The sequence below is a fragment of the Triturus cristatus genome, chromosome 6 (assembly GCF_964204655.1).
Source record: "Triturus cristatus chromosome 6, aTriCri1.1, whole genome shotgun sequence".
NCBI lineage: Eukaryota > Metazoa > Chordata > Amphibia > Caudata > Salamandridae > Triturus > Triturus cristatus.
Genome location: NC_140589.1, coordinates 465,947,999 through 465,970,095, shown reverse-complemented (window position 1 = coordinate 465,970,095; position 22,097 = coordinate 465,947,999).

Below are 22,097 nucleotides of genomic sequence, written 5' to 3'. Positions count from 1 at the left end.
TGCCTCATACATGCACCATCCATCATGTTACATGTGTAAAGCAAATCCACAAGTCATTCATAGGCACTTTCTGTGCCTATGAACGCCGTAATGTCATCGAGCAATGCAACACAGGGCAAAACGCAGTGTACCATTACTGTGTGCAATGGAGGTGTTCGATGGGCATTGTGGGGGTGTCTCCATGCAACTACCATGGTTCATGAGGCATAACATGTATTTCATGCCAGGTAAACTTTCAAATGTAACAACTAAAATGGTCTTCCCAGGTGATGTGTTACAAGGAAAAACAACTGAAGTCATCATCAAATAACTTTATTTCGAATCCAAAGAGGAGTCATAAAAGTATACACATATAATAAAAACAGTACACACATATTAAAAGAGATACCCAAAGATCCAAAATACAATAAAAAAAATGTTTTAAACAGTACGTTAAAAATAACATTTGACAGGTAAATCCATTATAAAAATTTATCACTCGCTAACTTCAGTAACGGTTTCTAATGGCAAGGGCCGATCTAATAAAACTCAATACAGCATTACAAATACTTGGGGTGGACAAGGATAATAAATGTTCATAGGACTCTCTGTAAAAACTGGAACCAAAAGATACCAAGACTGGTTTAAGTAATATATTTCTTGGAGCATTATACAATGCACAGAATAAAATACAATGAATGGTGCTTTGCGAAACTCTGTTATTACAAGGGCACAAAGGCAAACTCTTGAACCACCCCCCTTGCTTTGGAAATGCAAGTAAGAAATGTAAAGTGCTAATACGAAACCTTGTCAGATAGAAACGCCATTGCGAGTGAGTAATGTAAGATAAATAAAATGGGCAAGACAGCTTACCCCTCAGGTACAGTTGATGCTTGCTAGAATATAAGGTGCCAACGTTATGACGGTAGGCATTTTTTATCAGGGGCTTAAAGTCCTTACCAATCTGGACTGGGCTATCAAATATATTATTTAGCCCAATCTTATAAAAAGTATCCCTAACATACAAAAGCCTAGGAATCTTCATACAATGGTCAAGTTTAAGACAGTCCTGCAAAATTTCCTGTGATAGTTTTAAATCTTCAGACTGCCAAACTTTAGCCCATAACAATAGGGAAGACACATGTATGATATCGCTGAGATACTCAATGCCCACCTCCCCATGACAAAAATTATTCGAGGTTCCCAATGGAACGGCTAGGAGACGCTTAATAAAAGTATTCTCCATAACCTGTAACTTTCCAGTATTATGAGAACCCCACACTCCAGCACCGTAGGTTGCAACCGAGACACACTTGGCTTTATATAGGGATATTAGGGTAGGTACTGGTTTTTGTCCTAATTTACTGGCAAATCAAAAAAGGGCTTCAGCAGATTGTGAAAGTTTTTGGGCCCGGGCTATTATCAAAGTGTCCCAATTCAATTTCTTATTAAATATATTGCCCAAATAATTGAAATTGTCAACCTTCAATATAATAGAGTCCCTCACCCTGTATCTACGTGTTTTAACACTTTTCAGACCGCAGGTCATGGCGAAGGATTTAGTAAAGTTGGCTTTAAGGTCTAAACTCCCCATAAACTTCTCATAGGCATCCAAGCAGAGCTGCATGCCATTAGCAGTAAGTGTCATTAAAACCGTGTCACTGCATATGACAGCATTGGTAACCTTTTACCATTGGCCTGTGGAAAATCAGCACCAGACTCCAACAAAAAACTTTCCAGCCCGTTAGTATAGACCAGGAATAAAAAGGGAGCCAAGATGCATCCCTGGTGCACACCCTCGGTCGATGGAATGGGTTTAGTTTTTTCCCCACCCGGGCCATAACGAATACTAACTGTAGTAGCAGCGTGTAGTCTACGGAGCAGAGACACCAATGCCTCTTCGAACCCCATAGTCTCCATCATCTGCCACAACTTGGCCCTACATACCGTATCAAAGGCGCTAGACAAGTCCATGACTGAAGTCATCCAAGTCACTCCCACTAACTATGTGTGCTGGATTCTGTGGTACACATACATCTACTGGCAGCACTCCAAGGCCCTTTCATGCGATATGAGCATTTCTTTCGACAGATGGCAAGCTTGCACAGAAGCAGAATGACAACTATTCCCAATGCCCCTCCCAGAACACCAACTGCTCTCAACGGTACTGATATACTAACTACATAGGTGTTCTAAAAGGGGAAAGGGGATCGGTAGGAAAAAGACGAGACAGCCAGAAAACAGTGGTTCCTCCTTCGAGGGCTCTCTGTTCTGCAGTAAATAATGTTGTAATTGTAGCTTTCTGTTGAAGCAATGGAACTGCAAGAAAATACACAGATTATATATTATGCTACTCTACTCTAACTATCTATACTTTAATTACTAGTCTTACTCATGTTTGGGAAACATACCTAAACTGTCTTTGGCTATTGCTTCTCTTCTACTAAGTACAACTGCAACTTCGTATAAACTGTTGTTTTTTTGCCTACATTGAATAGCTGTTTAATGTTGTTATTTATACTTGAACACCAAATAATGTTTTAGATATTAATAGTCAATGGAAAAGAAATGCTTCTACAGGTAAGCACAATTCTTTTCTGTTCTTTAACACACACTGCCTAAGTATTCTATTCAACTTCTTTCATCAAGTATGTATCTCAATATAAAAGAAATTTCAGGTGAGTAAATTTGTTTTTCACCCCATATTTGCCTTTACCAATGCTTATTGTCAAAAACTGTTCTATGTGCGAGGTGAAATTTCAATCTCATAGACACTATTGAAGATAATGTCTCAGGAACGCTTCTCCTCAGTCCATTCAGAGGTACGACAAGAGCGAGAATGGGCTGACTCAGTAAGGGAGACGCTACACCACAGGGGAGCACTCTCTAAGACAAGACACTACTTATTTCTGCAACAGGCAGACACCTTACCGAGAAGCTGACGAAGAACTAGACGACAGCCCACAATGCTTCTACCCTGACTGAATTTTGCAATGGAGGAATTTCAAAGGGATTCTTCTTTTCAGCGTACTCAGGTGAAGAGCTCATTCGTTTGTGAGCATGTGCTTCCATTTCAACCGCTGTTGGAGAAAAAACACTGCAGTGCAGGGAGAGCTGAGCTAGCAGACATCTTGAGTGCCACAACAACAAAGAGAGGGTGAGGGAAAGTCACTCTTGTTACCCCTGGTAAATTTTATTAAACAACAGAAGAGTGAATAGGGAAAAGGGACAAAAGGAGAGCAACAGCGTGGGCAAAAACCAAAAGGATTTGTTAAAAGAACCCTCACTCACCAACCTAGTTGGTGACATGCTTCATCATCGGGTTCCCACCAAGGAGGCCGAATGCCTCCCTGGTGTGCTGCGATGCCTGAATTACAGCGGAGCTGGTTTTTGGATGGGAAGGTGGGTGTGAATTTAAAAGGTTAATGGTTTTAACCAACAACTAATTGAATCAAGGCAAACCAAAGACCAATAAAAACAGGTGAGATGGACTAGAACTGGTTGGTTAGGATAACCAAAGCTCGTCCGATTGTAATTAGTGAGAAAGAAAAAAGGTCGACATGTTTCTGCTTGTCATGCCCAGTTGGCTAAGCATTCATCAGGACCAGGTGGACCACCACGGCGGTATGCGCACGCTAAGGCGCACCCTAACCTGTGGAGATCAAGTGGTAAAACTTACAGTTCTACTGAAAAGCCTTCTTACTATTCCGGGGCTAATAAAGTCTGTAAGGAAAGGAAAAACAGACAAAACACACATAAAGAACATGTACATATGACTTGTTGGTTACATTGCTGTCCTTTACGAAATCGAGTGAACAAATAATTTGGTAATCCCGTGCTGTGGAGCGGGAGTGGGTGTCAATAGCAAATTTAGCCACAAACTCTCAGAGGCGAGCGTTACTCGTCTTAGCAGTGAGCATATAAAAACACGAGGGTGTTTCTAATGAGCTCAGTACACTTGTTGTGCCTGCGTCTGCTTTATAATGTTCGGTGTATTCAGCAGACATTATGCATGGGTAGTGGCTATTAGCCGCTGTGTTTACAGAAATGGTAGCTAACTCGTGAACGTGTTATGCATGCTGATAAGGGCGCCCATGGTAGTTGCCAGGCGCCGTTGCTCCAGTGCATGCCTAACAGTGATGATTTAAAATACAGTAGCATGGAAAAATAATGGTCTTCTTACTCGTATACAATGTACGACTAACATCATGGGTCCGAGAGGGGGGTAGTGAGCTATAGTATCTGTAAGGGTGACAAGCAAAAGGTTAATATATCTTGCTCTACAGAGATATTGTTTGAAAGGCTGAGGGAACCTAGAGCTATGAGAGGGGACCCCCAACTTACTTCCATGCTCGCACACTCCCGCGATAGACCTGGATCAGTCCGCCCGGATGTTAGTGAGTACTGGGAAAACACGGAAGTAAGTACTCCGTGACACCAGTCACGTGATGACCCCTGCGTGCATATGCGTATAGTGTCAGAGATGGGGGCGTGTACTTCATGCGATGTCCAATGCGTGCGTACGCGTATAGTGACAAAGATGGAGGCGTGTACTGAGTGCAAGGTGTTGAACAGACAAACTTTATTTGGATCGTGAGATCAACAGAGAACACATAACTTGCAGCAAAGTTTGCTCGAAGAACAGTGGTGTGTCTGGTTGTTGTTAAGCACATTAACACATTGAAACTAATTAATGTGAGTGTGTTATAGTTATTTTTTTATAAAAAAGGTGTATTAGTCTACATTGTCACGGGTTGGGAGAATGAATAAGCAAAAAAACAAAAAAACATCCTCAATTAACCCTTGTGTTGGGGGCTGGAAAGGAAACTGAAACTATAGACGATGTTATTGATTCAGTTTAAACTGAGCTAAACGGAGGCTAAGAAAGGTTTGATATCATGCCTAAAAGGGCAATACAAACAATACATAAACACACGTTACACAAAAAGCACAAACATACTTGAAAACATATACTTTTACGATTAAAAATGTTGTCACTAATATAGTAATATACTTTACCCATTCACATAGAAGCAGTTAAATTCGTCATGCATTTGTTTGACCCACGACCCTTCAATGACTAAAAACATTAAAATGTCTCCTGTTTCATAATTAAAGACTAACCTAAATCCTCCTACCACAGGAAAATTCCTTCCATCTTATTTCTGTACTGGGTTAACATTGTTTGGGTGCAAAATACAATCCACTTGGCTTCAAACTGGGGCAGTGGTTTCATGGGTGCAAGTATTTTTATGTCTTGGACACATAATCAGGATAAACATTCGATGAAGGATTCACAAAGTGCAAAAAGCAATTTCCTATACTAAAAAATAATTGAATGGAAATAGAGGGGAAATTATAATTCAACAGTCATCTCTAAACTATACGCCCTTAGCTAAAACAGACATAAAACATTTCTGTACTAAAAATAATCACTTGCGAGTGTGCAAAAAATGCTTTTTCTTTTGTGCAACATTAAACAACAAGGTGTAAAGTGCATGTACTATACCTCGTACTATTAAGACTCACAATATCCTTTTTTATAATGGGAATATAACAAAAACATAACAACCTACAGATATACCTTCATATCCCAAATGCCTTGTTTTTCTTAATGAACTGATCATAGACATGGCCAAGAACTTCCCTTCTGCATAACACACGGTCATATTCTCATATACTAAAATGAATTGCAAGAGTCCCTTAGCATGTCGAATCTGAGTCGATATACAGGTCGGTAGCAACAACGCTTTTCTACTAGCTGCAAAACTGGGCCAAATTATAAGTAAATGCAAAAAGGTAATTGGTCCCCTTTAACAGAAGGGACACATGACTTTATCCATCCCAGGTTGCTGAGCCAGCTTCCATTGTATAAAATCTGGTACTTGCCCCAATTTAACCTTTAATGCCCACCTCCTTGTATGGGTGCTCTTTATTTCCTGCAGGTAAGATTGAATAAGCGCCCACACCTCACACCTTTTAAATGGCACAGGTTATCTTTTTTACCCACATCTTCTAAATCACTCCTCCTTTACTAAATGCTTTACAACTTGCTTCTGCTGCGTAACAGGCAATCCTGGAAGTTTCTCCCCTAAGGCAACATCTAATGATACGTTAATGTCCAGCAAGTTAGCCACACACCTGTCACCATAATTCGCCTGCCTGCTGATTTGAAAGTTTGTCTTAAGGAACCCTCTTCCACTCTAAGAAGACCAAGCCTGTAACTAGGAAGCCATTGCTTATACTTGAATAAAACATTTGTTAGGCCCAATTCAAGCCTCAGTGTACTGTTTACAGTTCCTCTAGGTAGGCCTAACCATTTCCTATAGACATTCATTTAAAAAATGTGCATTCTTCTAAGTAGTCTTATGGGCAAAACCTTGCACCCGTACAACAGCAAACCAGTTCATAATGCGAACACTTACAATTCAACTGGAGAGGGTTACTCAAGCTGGCCAACCTCAAATGACTACAACAAATATCAGCACAAAAACACTGAACACGATTATGGTAAGAATGCTCACCAAACATGAGAAAATGCCTTTCAGGGTAGCACAAAAAATAGCACAGCTGGAAGCAGCATTTCCCCATATCGGCCCACAGGTAAAGCATAGAATACTAATAATGTACTTGCCAATGTCATAAGGCAACCCTCCATTTGGAACATAATTTCATGTAAACGATGTGGGACACTTACCCTTGTACCCGGTATCTCCACCGTGTTATGTTCATTCAATGCTGCTGTCACCAGAAATTCTATCAGGTTCTCGTGAGTTATTGTTACTTCTGCTGCACTGTCTTCCATTGTCAGAGCCTATTCCCCCTTCGGTAGCAGAGTCCTCAGTAGCCTGGGCATTTCTTATTTTAAGGCCATCTACCGTATGCTTTTTTAAATTGAGGTTAAAACTGTGGTTTATCTTCTTGTTTGATAATGTAGTCTGAAGTGAGTTGTGTGTCCTGATACTTGTCATGCTTTTTAATATTATCACAGTTCCTAAAATTGTATTTTCTATCAGAGGGCTCCTGTTGTGGAGACTCACCCCGTGATCTTGATGCATTCTGCTTATTATTTTTTTATTGTTTGTTATCCCATTTCTTTTCAGAAGAATCAGGTGCTTGCTTCGAGTTATCCTTTTTGGAATTACTCGTTGCTTGTGGTTTACCAGGTCTAGCTCCCAAGTTATCTCTACTCAGCAAAGCATAGGTTTCCTCTGTAATTCTGGCTCCTGTTAAGCAGGAGTGACTTCGCTCAGGCGTTGGCATATAGCCACTGCTGCTGCCTCCCCTTTTATGTTAGCTAACATAATTGCTGATACCTGGGCACAATTGTCTATAAATTTCATCCTCAAGTCCAGGGCAGGTTCTGACCCTTAGTCCTTCTGTATTTGTTTCACTACATCTGGTATAACTGCTATTGAGGGGGATACCATGACTTCTGGTAGAAATGGCATCAAAAACTGTACCCCAAGTGCTACAATCCTCTATCGGGGGAACTATCCCCATTGGCAAGTAAATTATTAGTATTCTATGCTTTACCTGTGGGCCCATATGGGGAAATGAAGCTTCAAGCTGTGCTATTTTTTGTGCTACCCTGAACGGCATTTTCTCATGTTTGGTGAGCATTCTTACCATAATCGTGTTCAGTGTTTTTTGTGCTGATATTTGTTGTAGTCATTTGAGGTTGGCCAGCTTGAGTAACCCTCTCAGGTTGAATTGTAAGTGTTCGCATTATGAACTGGTTACGTTTCTGTATAGTTTTACTACCTCTCTGTAAATTGTACATAATTCTGCTGCTCTCAATGTATCTATCTCTGGATGCGGTGTGTAAGTAGCTAGGACCGGCCAAGTCACTCCTTCTCTGCTGAGCGGACCGAGTCTCACATTTGTTGGGTTGTGGGAGAGGGCACCTTTAAGCCAATTAATATGCTATTGTTAGGTTAACAGGACTTCTACATCCACGGATGGAAAGTATTCTTCAGGTGTCTCATCTTCAATATAAGTGTGAACCAAATGTGTGTGTGTATATGTAGGTGGGAATTTGACCCAAGATTAGAATACTTCTGTTCTGAATGCGTTGTGCGCCTCAATCATGACGGTAACACTACCATTCATTGCTGGGAGGCTGTATTCCATTAATTTTACTGCATGTCTGCAATTTTCTGTAATGTTAAGAGCACCTTTATTCTCTTTTTCCCCTGTATTAGCAGCACTGTCTCCAGTGTTAGACATTTTAAGAGGAAGTGTTAATGAAAAGAGAAAAAGTTTTGCACAATGTGGGGAATTATAATCCTTCAAGCTAGAATAAAGCTACAGCCAATGTATAGGACATATCCACTGAGCTGCGGTGGATTTCCTTTCCCACCACAGACATCTCTGGTTAAATGCGAGTAGGGGTCTCTGAGAAAGCACTACTGAACTACTCAGATTTGACAGTTAAAAAAGAAGCAAAACCAACATTGGCGGCAGCCTGTCGTGTAGTTCCTAAAAATACATAGGATCTGCATATTTGTTGGATAACATAAACAAAAGGATTAGTGTCTAGAATGATTCTGGACACCCTCAAAGGATATGTTAGCCCTTTAGATCAACTAACTCACAATGCCACCATAAGCCCCCTAACCTTACCAATGAGCGATAAGTTTCTGGCAACCATCGAACATGACAACCTTTGACTCTTCGGGGATCGTGGAAACAGTGCAGTACTTTTCGCTCAGTCAATAGTGCTCACTTAGTGTCAGAGAGATACAGTGAATAAATGTTGGCGACGTGTTCAATAAGCATTTATTGAACCAGTGTCATTCTAGTATGAAACATGTTTGCTGCGACAATAATTAGACAAAAGCAAATGTAAAAGATTGCAAGCACCAGCAGAGTAAATAGAAGGTAGAATTCTACCATGGTGCTAAAACAGTGAATATATGCAGGCATATAAACATGACAGTAATCAAGCGTACTTCTATGATGAGGGCCCTACCTAAGTGTAACTAGCATGTATGTGGGTGTAATACTAGGAATCCCCTAGGAAAAAGCTAACCCATTACCTAATGGGAGAGAATGAGGGACCCTGTCTTGTCATGAGTTGGACACCCCGCAAGGTATATCAGACTGTTGCGTGTTGAAGCTTCATCGTGCAGGGACCTCAGTGTCTTGTGTCAGAGTGGAAGTGTTTCCCCTGCTTATCTAGAGAAGGTATGGTTCTTTTATACCATGAAGATAGCCTCGGGGTTCCTACCACAATTGGTATGTTGTGTGTACGATTATGTAAATGAGCCTAAATCAATACTTGCAATTATGCAAAGTAGTTCTGTCGCCAAAGGATGAAGAGGACCATGACTTTTATACAGAGTATGTTAATCCTGTTATGTACGTCATGCATAATAAATGAGGCTAGTTTCCAATCAACATTTATTCAGCACATAACTAGGTAAAAGGTCAGTGCTAGAACTGTTTTTCAGAGCAAGGTAGGACAAATGTAGGTGAAAGGTCATTTTGCTACTTAGTCCTAGGTTGGGGTACATAACAATCACTTGTTGAAAAACATTTTGAAAACCTAATGTGGACTCTTGGGAGAATATTAGCTTTGCTTACCCAATCCTCTAACAGCTCTTGAAGGTGTTTGGCATATATATTACTGGGAATATCAAGTAGTGTGATCATACAATGGTTTGACGGTAGATCCCATTTCCCTATTTTAAAGAGCAGGACCCTTATACTCCCTTTCCAGTTTTCTGGAATACCTTGGCCACTTGTTATAGCTCCAAAAACCAGTGCTAAAACTTGGGCCCACACTTTTGAGTTAAGTTTGTTTATATCAGAGTACAGGCCATCCAGGCCCTGGTCCTTGGATTTTTGTTAGATTCTTTATGATAGTTTCTATCTCCATAATGGACGAAATACAGTGACTAACTTCTTCCACTTGCTCCAACTCCTCAGTTCTCCCACTCTCTACTCCATCCTTCTCTGTCTCTATAGGTAGGTTACTCAAGTTTCTTCCGATATTGGGGCTGCTATGAAACTTTTTGTTACCCGCAGCACTCTATTTACTATGGTCCAAAAACACTTTGTATTTCCCCCTCTCAATAAAGCTATTGCTTTAGTCTATGCATTATCCTTCTCTTCCCAAGCAATTCTGCTAATCTGTTTCCTATATGTTTTCTTGTAGCTTTTAATTAAATAATCGCTATTTACCTCACCTACTTTATAAGCCTCCCTTATGTTCTTATTTCAAACAATCAATCAATTAAGTCTTTTGTTAACCACAACTACTCAGCCGTAAGGGTCTCAAGGAGCAGGGGGACTGATGATCTGTTGAAGGTGCTGTGATTCAGTCGAAGAGCTACGTCTTGAGGTCCTTGATGAATTGTGGAAGTGACAGTGGTTGCCTGAGGTGGAGAGGCAGGGTGTTCCAGGCCTTTTCTGTGAGGTGGGAGAAGGATCTTCCTCCGGCCGTGGTCTTTCAGACATGTGGGACAGTGGCCAGGGCCATTTTGACAGAGCAAAGGTCTCTGGTGGATGCGTGGAATGTGAGGAGGTGGTTAAGGTAAGCAGGACCCGCGTCATGTAGGGCTTTGTAGCCATGGGTGAAGAGCTTGAAGTTGATTCTTATGATGACTGGGAGCCGGTGGAGATCTCTCAGGTGGCAGGTGATGCCGCTGTGGTGGTAGATGTTGAGGATGAGACTGGCGGAGGCGTTCTGAATGTTCTGCAGTTTTTGAGGAGTGACTGGGCGATGCTGGGGCAGAGTGTGTTGCCATAGTCGATTCTTCAGCTGATGAGTGTGTAGGTGACGTCTTCCTGGACTTGGTGGGGATCCACTTGATAATCTTTTGGAAAAGGCATAGCATGTGGAAGCAGGATGATGAGACGGTGTTGATCTGGTGGTCCATGGTGAGTGAGGAGTCCAGGTTGATGCAAAGGTTTTGGGTGTGGTCTGTGAGGGTACCGAGTGCTGCAGGCCACCAGGAGTTGTCCCAAGCAGAGGGGGTGGGGCCCAGGATGAGGACTTTGGTCTTCTCTGAGTTGAGCTTGAGGCAGTAGTTCTTCATCCAGGGGGCAACAGCCTTCATCCTGTCATGGAAGTTGTTCCTGGTGACTGTGAGTTCGTTGGTGAGGGAGAGAATCAGCTATGTGTCGTCGGCATAGGAAACGATGTTGAGTCCATGGTTCCTGATAATGGTTGCGAGCGGAGCCATGTAGATGTTAAAGAGAGTGGGGCATAGGGAGGAGCTCTGAGGCACTCAACAGCTGATCTCTGTGGGTTCAGAATAGAATGGTGGTAGTCTAGCTCTCTGTGTTCAGCCGGTGAGGAAGAAGTGGATCCATTTAATGGTTTTGTCATGGATCCCGAAATCATGGTGTCTTGTGCATCATGGAATCTTGTGCACATGGTGCAGTGGGAGATGATATTGAATGTGGCCAAGAGGTCCAGGACGATGAGAGCAGCAGTTTAGCCTCTGGCAAGGAGGGGGCAAAGATTGTCTGTGGCAACAAGGAGGGCTGTCTCGGTGCTATGGTTGCTTCAGAAGCCGGATTGGGAGAGGTCCAGGATGTGGTTTGCTTCGATGAACTTGGAAAGTTGGGCATTGAGAGCCTTCTGAATGACCTTGGCTAGAAAGAGGAGCAGTATTTAATTCTACCTTGAGCATCAAAGGCCTTAAAAATGACAACATAATCAGGTGATATTGTACAGTGTGTAAACGGGTAGATTACGATGTAATTGGATAGGTGATGTGCAAACATCTGAACACCTGAAGAATACTGAGCTATCAAGAGTGTGATTTTACTTGGATCAATAGTCAGACAACAATGCATGTGCACATAAACAACTAATTCCACATGGTTAGATGGAGTGATTTGGATATGAAATTACCTTAGCAGAACAATAATTGTGTACCTCTGACCTGAGTAGACAACTGCATAGTTGAGTGGATCACAAATATACCATCCACCCAAATGTGATATGTTAGTTGGGTGTGTGCCTATACATATGCCTGTGTCAGGGCATGCTGTATTCTTGGACTAGGAGGCACACACAAAGGCCTGCCCTCAAAGTAAATGTAGTACTGCTAACATTGACAGGAGTAAGATATAGATCATGTGTGAATAGCAGCAGCTTGTTAATTAAACATCACAAGTACAATGGACTATTTAACCATGTCTCACTGCATTAGTGACTGTTGGCTTACTCACCTATTCAAACGGTCTGTTATTGTGTGACACACTCACCCCAGATCTGCATCATGTTTTATGATATATGTGGTCATGATAACACCATTTGTGACACAGGTGTGTCTGTGCAAGACATTCACAACCAATATTGCAATATGTAAAACTCTGCACATGCAGAGATTGTGTGTGCTGCTACAATGTGTTCAGCTACAAACCCTCTGCCACAGTCCAAAGTGAGTGGAGTACCTAACAATGTGCAATGAGTACAGTGTGTCATGCACTTCATGATGTATAATGCCAGTTTACATATGTCAACACAGTATAGTTTAAATGTTGTCCTGTGAGTGTAAACAAAGGGGCATGTAATGGGTATGGCCACGCAGTCCAGCACAGACAGTCTCCCTTTGACACATCAATGTTTGGAAGCACATAGCAAGATAAATACAGTATCTATCATAACACTCAAAAATGTTAACTCTTGACCTGTGCCAGTGCTGAATTGGCCACTGAGACCCAATGCAGGCAAACTTGTCTCATGAGGCAAGGATGCAACTGTAACATGCAGGAACAGGTGTAACTGTGACGGTCTGTCTTACTGTAAAGCCCAAAATCCTGTTAGCCCTAGTGCTCCATCAATGTCTGCTGCTGTATACAGGGCAGAAAGACAATCAAAGTAAACATGGGATGTCAGACCCAAACTACATGTCATATCACTCATGTAAAGGTAATATTCACTGACCCTTAGCATGTTTGCCTGGTGTCATCAGTCATTGAATGCATATATTACCATCTGATGTGAATTCCTACCCACATGCAAAGCTCAAGGAAGCCCTCTCATGGTTTTTTTGTTTTGGGAGTTTTATATATCGGGAACTCGACCTGAAGGTATCAAAGCACTTCACATGAGCACCAGTTGCATTACAGACAGACACATTCATTTTTTTATTGATTAACCCCTTACCAAGACCCGAACACCCTTGACCTCCTGGTCAGGAAACTGCTCTCCCCTCGTGCAACTCCGCCCTAGCGTGTCTGCTCCTAGCGCTGCCTAGTCTTAAGGTTGGTGTACGAGGCCCTCCTCCACCTGCAGGCTCCTGCCTGCGCCTCATCCCTTGTGGTCCAGTGGAAGAGCTTGCTCATCTGCTGGGGTGTGCTGCCAGCCGTTTTATGTCTTTTTTGTCTGTGCTGTTCTTTCACTGCTTTGTGTGCCTTTTGTCTCTGCTTTTCTGTTCTGCCTTTCTTCCACTTTTGCCTCTGCCTCTGTGTTTTGCCTTTTTTCACTTTGCCTTTCTTGCTTTTTTTGCCTTCTTTCGCCTTTTTCCCTTTTGCCTTTTCCCTTTTTCTTTTTCTTTTTCCCTTTCTGCCACTCCCGCCGCTGCTGCCACCGGGGCCCCTCCCCCGCATGTTTCTGCTTCCACCTCCCAGCTGCTCTCCCTCACCTACCCCTACTTAATGACAGCCGCTGTGCGACAGGGCGAGCAAGACCCCTGACCTCCTGGTCAGGAAACTGTTCTTCCCTAGCGCAGCTCCGTCCTAGAGTGTCTGCCCCCAGCGCTGCTTAGTCTTCAGGTAGGTGTTTAAGGCCCTCCTCCACCCGCAGGCTCCTGCCAGGGATGAGGAATTCCCTTTGCAAGACGTTAGCAAGATAGACTAAGTGTTACAACCAGTACTGGCACCCTTTGGGCCCCGAGAAGTCCACAAATGTGACTCTCTTTGGATTAGGAGAATTGAGGAAAAACTGTTGAGGTCCTCTTTGAATTATATGAATAATCAGCTAAGTGATCACATCATATAAGGTTTCAACCCCCAGGGGATCATTGTGCAGCCATCTTGATGGAATAACCAGAGGTTCCAATAAATAGGAGTAGTGTGCGTTAAGCACCACCCTTAAATCTTTGTGGGAGACAAGCAAACTTTTCCTGAAGAAGGTGGTTTGGATCTACATAAACCCACTGAAGCACATCGATGCAGCTTTTGTGACACAAAATTGACTTAAAACATTGATGGAAATAAAAAAAAACTAGACTCTATGGTGCATTCTTGTCAATGATTTGGATCACCATTAGAGTTTTGCTAATGACAAATCTGAATACCTGATGTACTCTCCCTTTTAGTAAAATTGTTTTTTTAATCTTTTTAATCTTGTTGTAATTAGGTCGTTGACCAATGTAGCAAATGTTTTTGTGTTTTAAAACAACATGCAAGTTCATTTTGCTAAATTGAGATCAGTAATTAAATGTCTTTCTGCTATGACATTTTGAATAGTAGCGTATATGATTAGAACCATAACACTTTGTTCACATTTCATTTTTTTACACTATTTATTGCTTTTAAAAGAAATCTTATGCATTAGATTAAAAATACTTAATTTGTATACCACCTGTATAGCTTTATAGTACTATCTTGGTGATTTTGGTGATATGTTTGGTTGGCATGCTTGTCGTCAGTTAAGTTGTGAATTAAGTGTAGGGTTTGATTTGCACCCAAAGGGAAATCCCTTATTTGACTAATTGGTCCAGTGGAAGAGCCTGCCCTTCTGCTGGCCTGCGCTGCCAGTTGTTTTCTGACTTTTTTTCTGTGCCTGTCTTTCGCTCCTTCGTGTGCCTTTTGCCTCTGCTTTTCTGTACTGCCTTTCTTTCACTTTTGCCTCTGCCTCTATGTTCTGCCTTTTTTCAATTAGCCTTTTCTGCCTTTTTGCCTTCTTTTGCCCTTTTCACTTTTGCCTTTTACTTTGCTGTTTCACTTTTTCTTTTTCCCTTTCTGCCATTCCCACCGCTGCTGCCCCCTACTAAATGGCAGCCGCTGTGCGGCTGCGCTGCTGGTACGCCTAAGGTGCTCCAAAGGCAAGCCTGTCTGCGTCTGTCCGCGACCCGACAGCGACCAGTGCCAGGAACCCTGGTCTTCTGAGCACCCACCGTTATGACTCTGCAACACTCCACGCACTCAACCCCTGAAGAAACACAACTACCAGCTGTCGAACACCACCCAAGACCAGTTCTCATGCCGACACCAGACGCCAGCAAGTCCAAGCCCTTGAGCTGCATCCTCCTCAATGTAGGCTCCCTACACAGACACGCAGAAGTAATCTGGGACCGCCTCAACACCCTATCGCCCGACATCTTCTTCCTCACAGAGACCTGGGCCAACGCCTGCTCCACACCCAACATCGCAACCACCATTCCCGACAGGTACAAGATGCAGAGGAAGGACCGCCCAAACTATCCTGGAGGTGGACTCCTCATTGTACACAAAAATTCCCTCTGACTGACTACAGCCGGCATGAACGAACCCTCGTCCCCCATGGAACACCTCCATTTCCCAACCGGATCAACCCCAGAACGACTCTATGCTGCCATGTTCACCAGCACTATCACATACCTCATCGCGCCCCATGCCCTCACATCCACGGACTATGTACTGCTCAGAAACCTGAATTTCCACCTCGACAAACTCTACAACCCCAACTTCACCGCCCTCCTTGACAACCTCCCCAACATCAGGCTGAAACAGCTCATCACCACGCCTACCCACTAGGCAGGAAACACCCTTGACCTCATCTTTGCAGGAAGAAAAAACATTTGCTTCAGCCATACCCCACAACCCCTCTGGATGGACCACCACTGCGTCCACTTCTCCTTCTCGAAACCAACTACACACAAGCCTACACCATGCCCCCTGTGCAGGAACGGGAGCAAGATCACCAAAGACCATTTCAACTCCGCCCTCAACCGCGCTCCTCCACCCACCATGACGGACACCAACTCTGCAACCAACGAACTCCACAGACGGATCACCGACTGCACAAAGACACTTGATCCCCCAGAACTCCGACAGACAATGTACCACGAAAGTCACCTGGTTCACCACCAACCTCTGAGAATCCAAGCGCAAATGCCGACAACTCGAGAAATCTTGGACGAACAGAAAAACCTCAGAAGCACGCACCGCCTACAAGATCGCCATGACAGAACACCACCAACTCCTCAGCACCATGAAGAAGAATTTCATCCAGGACAGGATTCTCTCCAACTCCCACAGCTCTAAGGAACTCTTCAACATCATACAAGAATTCATTAAACCCCCCAGCAAAGCCTCTAATGTCCCTCCCTCCCAGGACCTCTGCAACAAACTCGACTCCTACTTCCATCACAAGATCATAACTCTCTATGACAACTTCAACAAATGGAACCAATGCACCGACACTACACCTACCACCAACAACCCCACCCAGCCTACCATCATCACCGCATGGACCCCTGTCACCACAGAAGACAACGCTAAGACCATGAGGAGCATACACTCAGGAGCCCCCACTAACCCCTGCCTGCTGGCCATCTTTCACAGAGCCGCCTCCACTACAGCACCCCAACTACGACGTGCCCTGGAAACAGGCACGTTCCTCCAACAACTGGAAATGCACAGAAGTCAAGTCCCTCCTCAAGAAGCCCTCCACAGACCTGTTGGACTTCAAGAATTACAGACCCATCCCTCTCCTCCCCATCGCAGCCAAAGTCACCTAGTAGATCATCAACAACCAGCTCACGAACTTCATAGAATCCAACTCGATCCTCAACACTTCCCAATCCAGATTTCACAGTGACCACAGATCTGAGACCGTCCTCCTAGATATCATGGTGACATCTGAACCCTCCTTGACCAAGGCCAAACGGCTGCCTTCATCCTACTAGACCTCTCAGCAGCCTTCGACATCATCTCCCACCGCACCCTAACCGCCAGACTCTATGATGCCGGCAAACAGGGAACTGTCCTAGACTGGATCCACTCCTTCCTGAACTCAAAGAATCAGACTCACTTTTTCCTCTCCGTACCCACAGAGATGAGCTGCAGAGTACCCCAAGGATCCTCACTCTGCCCCACCCTCTTCAAAATCTACATGCCCCTCTCGGTACCATGGTAAAAAAATACAGACTCAGCATAATATCCTACGCTGACAACACCCAGCTCATCCTCTCCCTCACCAAGGAACCTGACATCACCAGACACAGTTTCCAGGAAGGTATGCAAGACAACGCATCCTGGTTGAGCAGCAGCTGCCTGAAGCTCAACTTGGAGAATAGGAAAGTCTTCATCTTCGGATCTAGACCCTCCACATGGGACAACACCTGGTGGCCCACCAACCTTGGTGCTGCCCTACACTAAAATCCCATACATGAGGGCCATGGTCCTCTGGTGTGCACCACTTGCATTCACATCCTCCCCCAGTATGAATTTGTACATGACAGGAGTTAGGGTGGTCTTTAACATGGCAGGCAACACCTGTGTGCTCTCACCCTGCACTACGGGACAGCATACCATGTTGTTTCATGCTAGTGACTGTACACTTGGCTCTACACATGATCCTATGTGGTGATACTTCACATGGGCCACACCTGACCCCCTCCCTGGTGAGGAGTTTATCCTCTGACAACCCCATTCCATTCCATTGCTTTGCATTCCTGATTTGGCTGCATGGGCACAAGTAAGACACACTAGCCTCATGGTGCAAGGGAGATTGCATTGTCACCGTCTGATTGGGCAGGGTCTAAGTAACCATGCAAGATGTGTTGTTCATGTCCATGTTGTGTTGCTTTGTATTGTGGGACTTGTAGCTCTGCAGATGCATGTTATACATTCCACTACAAGTCCCTGTATACAAAGGTGACCGTGGACTAGTGCTGCACAACACACATGGAAGAGACACATGTGACAGAGCTTGACTGAGCTGTCCAACATGTAACTGGCCAGGATAAGTTACAATTATGTGATATATGGCTGTACATGAGAAAAATTCCTACCCTTTCCCTTACACATCGAGCAGTGCAGCACAGTGACATAGCTTGCAGCGCAGTACAGTATAACCTTTTTGTCCACTTTGCCCCTTATTGCCACTTACCCTGTAAATCTTTTTATTTTTTTTAAACAGTTTTTATTGAATGTATGCAAACAAAATGCAGTGGTTCCGGGAATTACAATTGTGGGCCATTAGTGCCCGTCTCTCACACCGCATTTCCACTGTTGGGGAGATGCATATATCCCCCCGATTTTTGTTCCACCTTCCCCTCTTTTGATCCCACTTCCTGGGGCATCCCCGACCCTTAAAGACCGTTTTCTCTGCTATCTTTACATGGTCCATTTTTTTGGCCCAGTCTGTTACTGGTGGACTCGAGTCTTGACCCCATTTCTGTGCAATGTTACGTTTTGCTATCATCCACCCCATTGCGGCCCATGCCTGCTCCATCTGGGAGAGGTCGGTAGCCTCCCATATGTTGAGAAGGCAGAGAGTGGGAGAGGGACACAGGGGTTTGTCACATGCCCTAGAGAGTTGGCGTGTCACCCCTTCCCAATAATGTTGTATATGCGGACATTCCCATATTATGTGTTGGAAGGTGCCAGTTTGATTGCAGTGTCGAAGGCAGAGCGGATCTGATAGTCTCCCAAGATGGAACAGTAGCTTAGCATCGAAATATATCCTGTGGAGTATTTTAAGTTGCACCAGGCGGAAATGCATGGGGATAGCCACCTCTTGAGGAGAGGCAAGGGCATCTCTCCAATCTTTGTCGTTTATGGCACCCAGATCAGCTTCCCAGTTGGTGCATAATTTATTCATGGGGTCAGTGCGAACCAGTTTTTTATACATTAGGGGGATGGCCTTATGCTCCATTGGGACTAATAATAACTGATCCTCCAAAGGGGAAGAGTCAGTGAGCGGGGTGCCCTTAGGTAATGCCGCGGAGATTGCATGCCTAATTTGGAGATATCTAAACGTCTCTGAGGGTTCCATGCGGTATTTGATCTGGAGATCTGAGAATGTGGCCAGTTTCCCCCTCACCCACAGGTCCCCCACAGTTGAGATCCCGATGGTGTCCCACTTATCAAACCCGGGGCATTGGCTGAGACGGCCCAGGATATGCGGCTCCCATAGTGGAGTCGCTTTCGTTATGCCACCCCAGTTTCTTCGTAAGCTCATGCCATGTTTCAGCTGTACATGCCATGGGGCCCATAAAGTTGATCCTACGAGGGTTGGAGTACAATGCTCTGTTGTATCCCCCTCGTCCCATAACCCAGAGATCAGTGCGGAAATTGGGATCACCGTGCTGGCCGAACACCCAGTTATTGATTGCAGTCAGTTGGGAAGCCTGGTAGTACAGCCATATATCCGGCAAACCTATTCCTCTGTCGTACCACCCCATGGTAAGCTTACTCTTAGAAATTCGAGGCGGACTGTCCCCCCAAAGTAAGCCATGTACCACACTGTCAATTTGGGCAAAATAAGACTCTGGGATTGGGTATGGAGCATATTGGAGTACATAGAGAAAATGTGGGAGCGCGAGCATCTTAAACAGGGATGCGCGGCCCAAGAGGGTGAGAGGGAGAGAGCGCCAATGTTGGGCGTCTGATTTTAGGCGTTGAAGATTTTGATCGAAAAACTTTGTTGCGTCTGTAGTTACAAATATACCCAGATATCTGAAGCCATGGGTGGCCACCGGGATCTCTTACCCCCGCGGGATGGATGGGGGCTCGCCCCAGAGTACATACATCTGGGATTTAGACCAGTTTATCCGGTATCCAGAGTGCGCTCCAAAAATATGGAATATATGGAGTATTCTCCGCAGCGATTGCCCTGGAGAGGCGAGATAGAGGAGGACATCGTCCGCATATAGGGAGATGCGATCTTCGTGCATGCGTCCATTTAAATCCCCGGACCTTGGGGTCTCCCCTAATCCAGACTGCAAGTGGTTCCAATACTAGGGCAAAAAGAAGTGGGGAAAGCGGGCATCCCTGTCTTGTACCCCGATGGAGGGGGAATGTGTCAGAGTGGTGGTTGTTAACAGTAACGTATGCAGTTGGTTGTGAATATAGCAGTTTGATCCATCCAATCAGTCGGGGACCAAGTCCTATGCGACTCAGCACGGCATAGAGGAAGTCCCATTCAAGTGTGTCAAATGCCATTGTGCTATCTAGGGACAACAGTATTGCTTCCTCATCAATAGTACCCAGTCTCCCCAAGGCCCCATGTACGCGCCAGAGGTTTCTGGCTGTGTTCCTACCTGGCATGAAGCTGGACTGATCTGGATGGATTAACTTAGCGATGTAGGGGAGGAGGCGGTTGGCCAGGAGCTTGGTGAGGATTTTAGCTTCTACCGTAAGTAGGGATATTGGGCGGTACGACCTGCATTCTTCCATTGGTTTGTGTATAACCACTATAGCTACAGTGCGAATCTCCACAGGAAGGCGCCCTGACTGGTAGCATTCATTATAGAGGCCCAGCAGGTGGGGTGCTAACTTTGCAGACATGGGCTTGAAGAGTTCGATAGGAAGTCCGTTGGGACCCATTGCTTTACCTGAGCATTCCCCCGTTATGGCTTTTTGTATTTCCATCACTGTAATATCTGCCTCCAAGGTCTCACTATCCTGTGGGGAGAGAGAGACGTCATTTTGATTGTGGCTAGCAACTCCGTCGAGAACTATACCTGTGAGGCCTCGGGGACCCTATAAACATCCTCAAAATAAGAGGCAAACGTATTTGCTATATCCTGAGGATCTTTTAGGAGCGTTTTGTCAGGACCAGCTATCGCATTGACCCATCGAGTTGCTTGCTTTTTACGCACGCTCCAACCACGCCAGGAGCTTGCCAGTACGCTCTTCGTGTTCATGGATTAGATGTCTGGTAGTCAAGGAACGCATCCTCGCCTCCTCTAATAGGAGTTGTCTGTAATCTTGTCGTTTGACATTAAGAGAGTGTTGTGTATCAGGATCAGGGGCTTGTGAGAGGGTTGTTTCCAGGGTGAGTATGTCGGTTTCTAGTTCGACCACCTTTCTAGAGCGCTCGGTTCAATGGCCCGCCATCAGGGATAATGCTCTACCCTTAATCACTGTCCCAAACACCCCCCAAAGCATTACAGCCGAGGTCACAGACCCCACGTTCTCTGCAAAATAATAATCAGTGTCCTGGAGGAGAGCCTCCCTAATGTGAGGTATTTTGAGCGCCCATGGCTCAATCTTAATAGAGCCAGGTCGTCTGGGCCGTGACAGGTCAAAAATTGTCAGGAGACGAGAGTGATCAGATATATCCCGTGCCAAGCAGTGGACCCCCTTGGAATTGTGCACGTCCTGCGCGTGGGTGAATAGATAATCAATTCTAGATTGACTGCCGTGTGCTCCCGATTGAAAAGTGTAGTGGGTGTGTGCGGGGTTCAGCCACCACCATATGTCTACCATCCCCAGAGCATTAGCAAATTCTTGAAGCTGCGAGCCTCTTGGCAGGTCATCTCGGGGTGGGAGACGATCTCTCGAACTGTCCATCATTAAGTTGAAGTCCCCTCCCAGTATTAATGTTCCCATGGGTAGTTCCAGTAAGAGTGTACCAACGTCCCGCAGTGTTAGTTGTAACCTGGGGGGGGCATAAACCGAGACTATGTTCAGGGTGCGCCCTTCCCATGGGCCTGTAACTGCTGAAAACCTGCCCAAAGTGTCGGTCCATGTGTTGCACATGATATATGGGCACCCCCTCCGGAGAAGAACCCCCACCCCACTGGAATCCGATGAGAACCCAGAGTGCACTATTATAGTGTAACCTTTCCTATTCAAGGCCATACATGAATTTCCAACCAAGTGAGTCTCCTATAACATTACCAAATCCCGTTCTTGCCGTTTAACATATCGTAAGACAATGCCCCTTTTGATCTTGTCCCCCAGACCATTCACGTTCCAAGTGGCCACTCTAAGTCCTGTACCAGTTGCCGTCAAGCTTTTGCTGTGAGGAAAGGGGCCCTTCGGATTGACCCGCCCAGAGAGGACAGTAGAGGACCCCTCGCAAGGTACGGCGTGGGCAAACCAGTTGCTCTGGGCAGGCCCAACATGTCCATGGGTATAGTAAATTGTAGTACGTGGTATGGTAGTAGTGCGCCAAAAAGTATGAAGAACCAATGCAAGAAACAAAGAAAATCTAA